This window comes from Asparagus officinalis, unplaced genomic scaffold, assembly GCF_001876935.1.
Source record: "Asparagus officinalis unplaced genomic scaffold, Aspof.V1 AsparagusV1_Un432, whole genome shotgun sequence".
NCBI lineage: Eukaryota > Viridiplantae > Streptophyta > Magnoliopsida > Asparagales > Asparagaceae > Asparagus > Asparagus officinalis.
The window spans coordinates 123,891-130,282 of NW_017972697.1; positions in this window are offsets into that span (position 1 = coordinate 123,891).

Sequence of the window (6,392 nt, forward strand, 5' to 3'; positions counted from 1 at the left end):
CAGGCGCAGGCAAGCTTAAGAAAAAGTGCAGGCGAGTTCAGGCACAGGCGAGCTCAAGCAGAAGTGCAGGCGAGCTCAGGCACAGGCGAGCTCGAGCAGAAGTGCAGGCGAGCTCAAGCAGAAGCGTAGGCGAGCTCAAGCTACAGTACAGGCGAGCTGTGAAGAAGCTATCCAGGCGAGCTCACAGGTAGACTCATAGGCGAGCTTTGCAGACATGTAGGCAAGCTCGCAGGTGAACTCGCAGAAGAAGACAAATGATAGCCTGTTATAGCCTGTCATATTCAACCTAGGGTTTTCCTATTTAAGGGAACCCAGAGTACGAGATAACGCTGAGATTTTTAGTACTATCTTCTCTAAAAACTCAGCAGTAGCTGAGTTCTTCTCTAACCTCTCTTCTCATGATTTTCTCCAGCACTCAGAGGGTGATTCTGAGCGGCAATTTTTCAGTTGAAAAATTCTCACGAGTTACTGTAGCGAATCTATAGTAACCAGTTTTTGCCTTTTGATTGAGAGATCTCAAAGAGTTTGAGATCTTCTCTTTTTAAGTTGTAAATTTTTCTTTAAGTAATAAATAAATTTATTGTGTGGCTCATGAGGACATAAGCAAGTTTGTCGAACCTCATTATATCTTAGTGTACTTTTCTCTACTGTGTTTTCTTGTTGTTTATTTAGGGGGTTAGCATACCTCCCAACATTGCACACTTGAAATAAATAGCCTCTGTGAGTGACCGTGGAGTTTTTTCATCGGGCAAAATTTCAAATTTGACTTTTTTTCGAACTTATTTGTCAACTTCAACTTACTTTGCACTTATTTGCTAATTTTGACCTAGTTTCAGCCACTTGGCTGAAGTTGGTGCTACGAACTACAAGGAATTGAGAATCACATATAGTTTATTAGAAAATCAAACTATATGGAATTCTCAATCCCATATAGTTTAGAACTGCACCAAGCTCTATGGGATTCGGAATCCTATGGAGTTTGCAATGGTAGAAATCTCGACAATATTATGAATCCCATGGAGCTTGAATTATCAAACTCCTCACGATTCAAAATCTCGTGAATATGCAGGGTTTCACTACAGAAAGCTAACTCTCTTTGGTTTCAATCCAAACTTCACAGAAGCTGTAGAAAATGCAGAAACTCCAATTTGCTATCTGTTTTGTTCACAACATGTTATATATACGCAATCAACATATATCTAACCACATATACATCTATCTCTTTGGCAACATGTTATATATACATAATCAACATATGTGCAACCACATATACACGAAATCTCTTTTGCAACCTATTTTATATACACAATCAACATATATCAAATCACATATACACGAATTTCTAACCACATGTGTATACAAAAATCCATCCAAACAAGTAATCATTTTAAACAATCTAACCACAATCCAACCATATATATTCACAAAAGATCCACAATCACAAAATAAATGAGATGTCATATAAAAAAATCACAGACGTCCTAGAAGTCCTCCCCTCCTTCCTCTCCCTCTTTTATGCCTTCCCTTACCTCTTTCCCCTGTCCCCACCCTTAACGTCTGTGATCATGAGCCTCGATGATCTCGCTAGCTTATTGTGTATGAGGCTGAGAAGTGTCAGCTCCATCATCATGTGCCGAGCTAAAATATGTCTTACATCTTCGCGTGTACACCTCTAAAAAATGGTGTGTCCTTGTCCTCACAACATTCAATCTCACTGATGCATATGGAACACATTCGCTATTGTCTGTCTGATCTTATTGAATAGTGATATTACTTTTGGATCCTGGATCTTAGCTATACTCTCATTTATATCTTCTTCAATTTCATCAAATACATGGATATGCATTTTTATTAGGATATACACAATTTAGCAAGTAATATAATTTCAAAATATGAATATTCTTTTTAAATAAGTTTAAGAACTTAGATATTCTCTCTCAATCATGGCCCTTAGGATGTAAGTATCTGACGGGGGGTGCAATACGAATCCAGTTGTTTGGCGTGGGTCACGTATGATCCATCTGCATGTGATATTCCAAAATCAACCCATATACTCGTTATAACCCACTAGATTTCTCTCATGCTCTATACGATTCTGCCTATCATTCCACCAGATTATGTAGAGATTACGATATCTCCTCCAATCCACATGATGTGATGTTATCCGACGCATGTGAGCATGTGAGCGATTTGCTCAACAAGATCCAGCACATGCTGTTCTAGATTAAATTGTCACAGGACACCATCCGACACATGCATCTTGACAATCTTAAAACATATCAATGGGACTTTAGCCCTCCACAAATCAATGCTCTCTCTACAAATAGATGCAAGAGAATTGAGATCATCTAGAGCATAGGGCGTCCGTTCGAATTAAAATTTTAATTTTAAAAAAATGTGTATTAACATCTAAAAAATATATGAATATTCATTTTGAACTGTGAGACAAATTTTACTTTTTTGTGTTGCATGATATCAAGCTAATTTTTATAAAAATCTTCATGTATGACTGGGGTTTTATAGATGACCTCTTCACATTATATCTGTTTGACATGAAAAAGATATCACAAAAATTCAATATGAATAAAAGTAAGTAATAAAAAGATTTTAAATATTACATTTATATACATGCATCCTAATGGAAACAGACCCTATAGATTGCGATGCATATGTAAATTAGATCGTTCAATATGTATGTGTCCCCATCACCAAACCTCTAGCAATGTTATGCAACTCTTGAATTACTTATTCTCCATCAATGAAACCCTGGCTAGTGCTCTATAAATGTATGCTAATAATGTGCTACCCCATGAAAGAGTGCCACACTCCTCAAAATCCTCAAGAATGGTCCACCATCAAGCATGTTAAGATTTTTGTTTGCATCAGGAAATAACATATAGTGTAGCATCATAAAATTTAAGCACGAACACAATACTGAATCGTCTTCTCGGTAGCATCAATAGGTATATCTCCCATAAACTTCTCTTCAATACACAATAGCTTCATCGAACCATGCTTCAAATGAGGAACATGTCCAAGAAGCCTCTCACATATATCCTCCCAATTATGGTTATTAGTGCCCATAATAGCCCGTCCATCAATCTAGAGCTCAAGTATGGCGGCTACATCCTGGAGTGTAATGGTACGCTCCACTTTATGCATATGAAAGGTGTTGATCTTTAGCCTCCACATATCAATTAGAACACGGGTAAGGGCCCAGTCAAGCTTAATCCATCTCACTGAAGAACACTCTAAAAAAGTGGCCTGACTAAGCAAATATAGTACTCAATCATCCTCCATCTCCCATCCTGAATGACTCTGGGCATGATCAACTATGTTGATCTCTGATATGGCTTGCACATTAATCCAAATTAAGAAAATCTTTTAGAATACACAAATTTAAATTCACACAAAACTAGAGAATATATACTTATTTACTTACCTCTTCTAACCCAATCTCGTGTGAACGATGACTGGTCTGCTGGTGTAGTGTGTGACCTTAGATTGGTCCAGGGTCCATAGTATATCTCTCTATAATTAAAATACAATACATTAGGTTTTCTAGTTAAATGACTTAATCGTATGTACTCAATTAGAACTAAACAATATAGAGCATAAAAAGGAAACTAAAAAATAAAACATGTGCAAGGAGTAGCTTATATCAACATATAAAGAGCACACTCCAAGGATTATTCCTGTAAGGCACCATATAGATTCCATTCAAGATTTAATACAGAAATATATGTATAATAACAAGAGTATTGCAAGGAGTAGCTTATATCAATATATAGTGCAAAAAAGTCAGTCACATGATCCATACAATCAAGCCACAAATAATAAACTCCTAAGCCTAATTGGACAATTATTTTTATTGTGGCCCTGTTGATTGCATCGACTACACCTATTTTTCCTCCTTCTCCTCCTTTATCCATAGTATTTCCAATTCGTACAGAATGAGGTCACCCCGTTGTTCTCTTATATCGAAGAGGTAATGTCTGTCGCCCTCTATGTGTCCAATGTTGAATATTTGTATAGTGGATGAAAACAATCATTGTATGTTTGTTGGTAGTTATAAGTTGAATAACACTCTACGGTGAAGTCATAGTGTGATATCCCCGTGCCTCCCTCTAAATCCGAACAAGCTGCTACAACATGGGCACAAGGAAGCTATGGTAATTAGGTATATTACAAGTGTATGTACAAGTATGATTAACAAGTATATTAACTGTGTAAGAGATACTTTCTATATGTGAGAATCCCTCAATGACCTCCTATTTATTAAACTGTATCTAACAACATGACATGATTGAGCATAAACAATCTAATCCGCTAATATGCCTTTAACTTTTGAGGCCAACTCCAACAAGATATTTGCTTCAAGTGTATGTCTTCTGAAAAAAGATATTAAGCCCGTAAATATATCTGCAACTAAGCACTATATTGGCATATCATGAGCTCCCCTATGCACACCATTGAAACTCTTACAAGTATTTTGGTCATCATACAAAGTCGTTTCCTACTATCTTCACATAAAAGCTCACCTTTGGACATTACTCGGACCTAAACTTGTCTCAATCCAATCATGCACACCTTACGAAATGACTTAATTTCCTCTCATGGTTGCTCATACACATATTTCTCCATTGCACATCCAGCTTACCAAAGGAGATCTTGTAGATGCACTTGTCCTTGCCTCCTCTTAAAGTTATCTCTAATATGTCTTAAGCAATAGCAATGGTGATGCGGTGATAGATCCCCTTTTTAATGCTCTTGAAATTTCTTTCATTCTATCTAAACTAAAATAAATAGTAAGAATATGTAAAAATTTAGGGGGAAATCCAAAAAAAGTTTAATATCAAAAAAAGGTCAAAACCCTAAAATTGATATCTGAGAAACTTCGGAAAACTTTGGTACCAAGGAGATCAGTGGCGGTAGGAGAAGGTGATCAGAGATGGTCGAATTATAACGGGAGAGAGGGAGAGATGGTCAAGATCACAAGCCCTAGAGGGAAAAGAGGGAGAGAGGGAGAGATATAGAGAAAGAGAAAGAGAAATAAGTGAGAATCGGTAAGAGAGAAGGTGAAACATGTAATTGGGTTGGTGGGTCTAGCAGGGTGAATAAATAGAGCTCCACGTGATCCCCAATCACGTGGAGCTATAGGGATGAAATCACAGAGAACATGTTCTCTGTGAATGATCCCTTCAGCTCCATGGAATTGGGAATCTCATAAAGATTTTGTTGTCTATACAAACCAATCATGTGGAGCTATAGGGATGAAATCACAGAGAACATGTTCTCTGTGAATGATCCCTTCAGCTCCATGGAATTGGGAATCCCATGAAGATTTTGTTGTCTATACAAACTGCACGAGATTCAGAATCCCATGGAATTTAATTTTCTATTAAACTTTATAGGATTCTAGATCCCATGAAGTAGTTTAACATAATTTAAACTATATGGGATTGATAATCCCGTAGTTTAATTTTTTACTAAACTACATGGAATTCTTAATTTCGTAGTATAGTTCGTAGCACTTATTTGGAAATTTTGACCTAATTTCAGTTAGGTAGCTGAAACTAGGTTAAAATTGGCGAAATTGAAAAATTGTCCCTATGTTTTCACTCATCACTTGCTAAGTGGACCGTGTCGGGTTTGGGCTGTGGATCCTAAACGAGATCTGGTTTCGGATTTTAGAACACGTCTGAACTCTTGCTAAAAGTGTTGGTTTCTTTGTGCTGCCTCCCCTCCTCGCTGACCCTAAGGGGCTGTTTGGTTGGTTTCCAAAAAACCAAGAATAGGAAATTAGAGTTTGGAAATCTCCAAAAGTGCAATTTTCACCATTTCCATCCCTAAAACTTATCCACAACATCTAATAAAATATTATTTTCATCCAACAACTCATCCACATCATCCAATAAAATGTTATTTTCATTCAACAACTCATCTCATATCATCCAATAAAATAAACCAAACAAAAGAAATGGGTCACATCATCCAACTCATCTCATCTCCATCACATCTCATCTTTAAAAATCACCCACATCATCCAATAATATTGTGACAACTCATCTCATCTCATCTCCATTTCATCACCACCCATTTCCTCCAAAAAAACAAGGAAATTGATTTCCTTAAGTGTGAGTCACATCATCCAATAATATAATGACAACTCATCTCATCTCATCTCATCTCCTATTTTTAAGAATGAACCAAACACAAGAGAAGAACCTATTTATAAGAAATAGGTTTCCTATTCTTTGATTTCCTTCTTTTTTAACCAACCAAACAACCTCAAAATATCTTTTCTTAAAAAACACTCACATCATCCAATAATATGGTGACAATTCATCTCATCTCATCTCCTATTATTTGATTTCTTTCTTTTTTTAGCC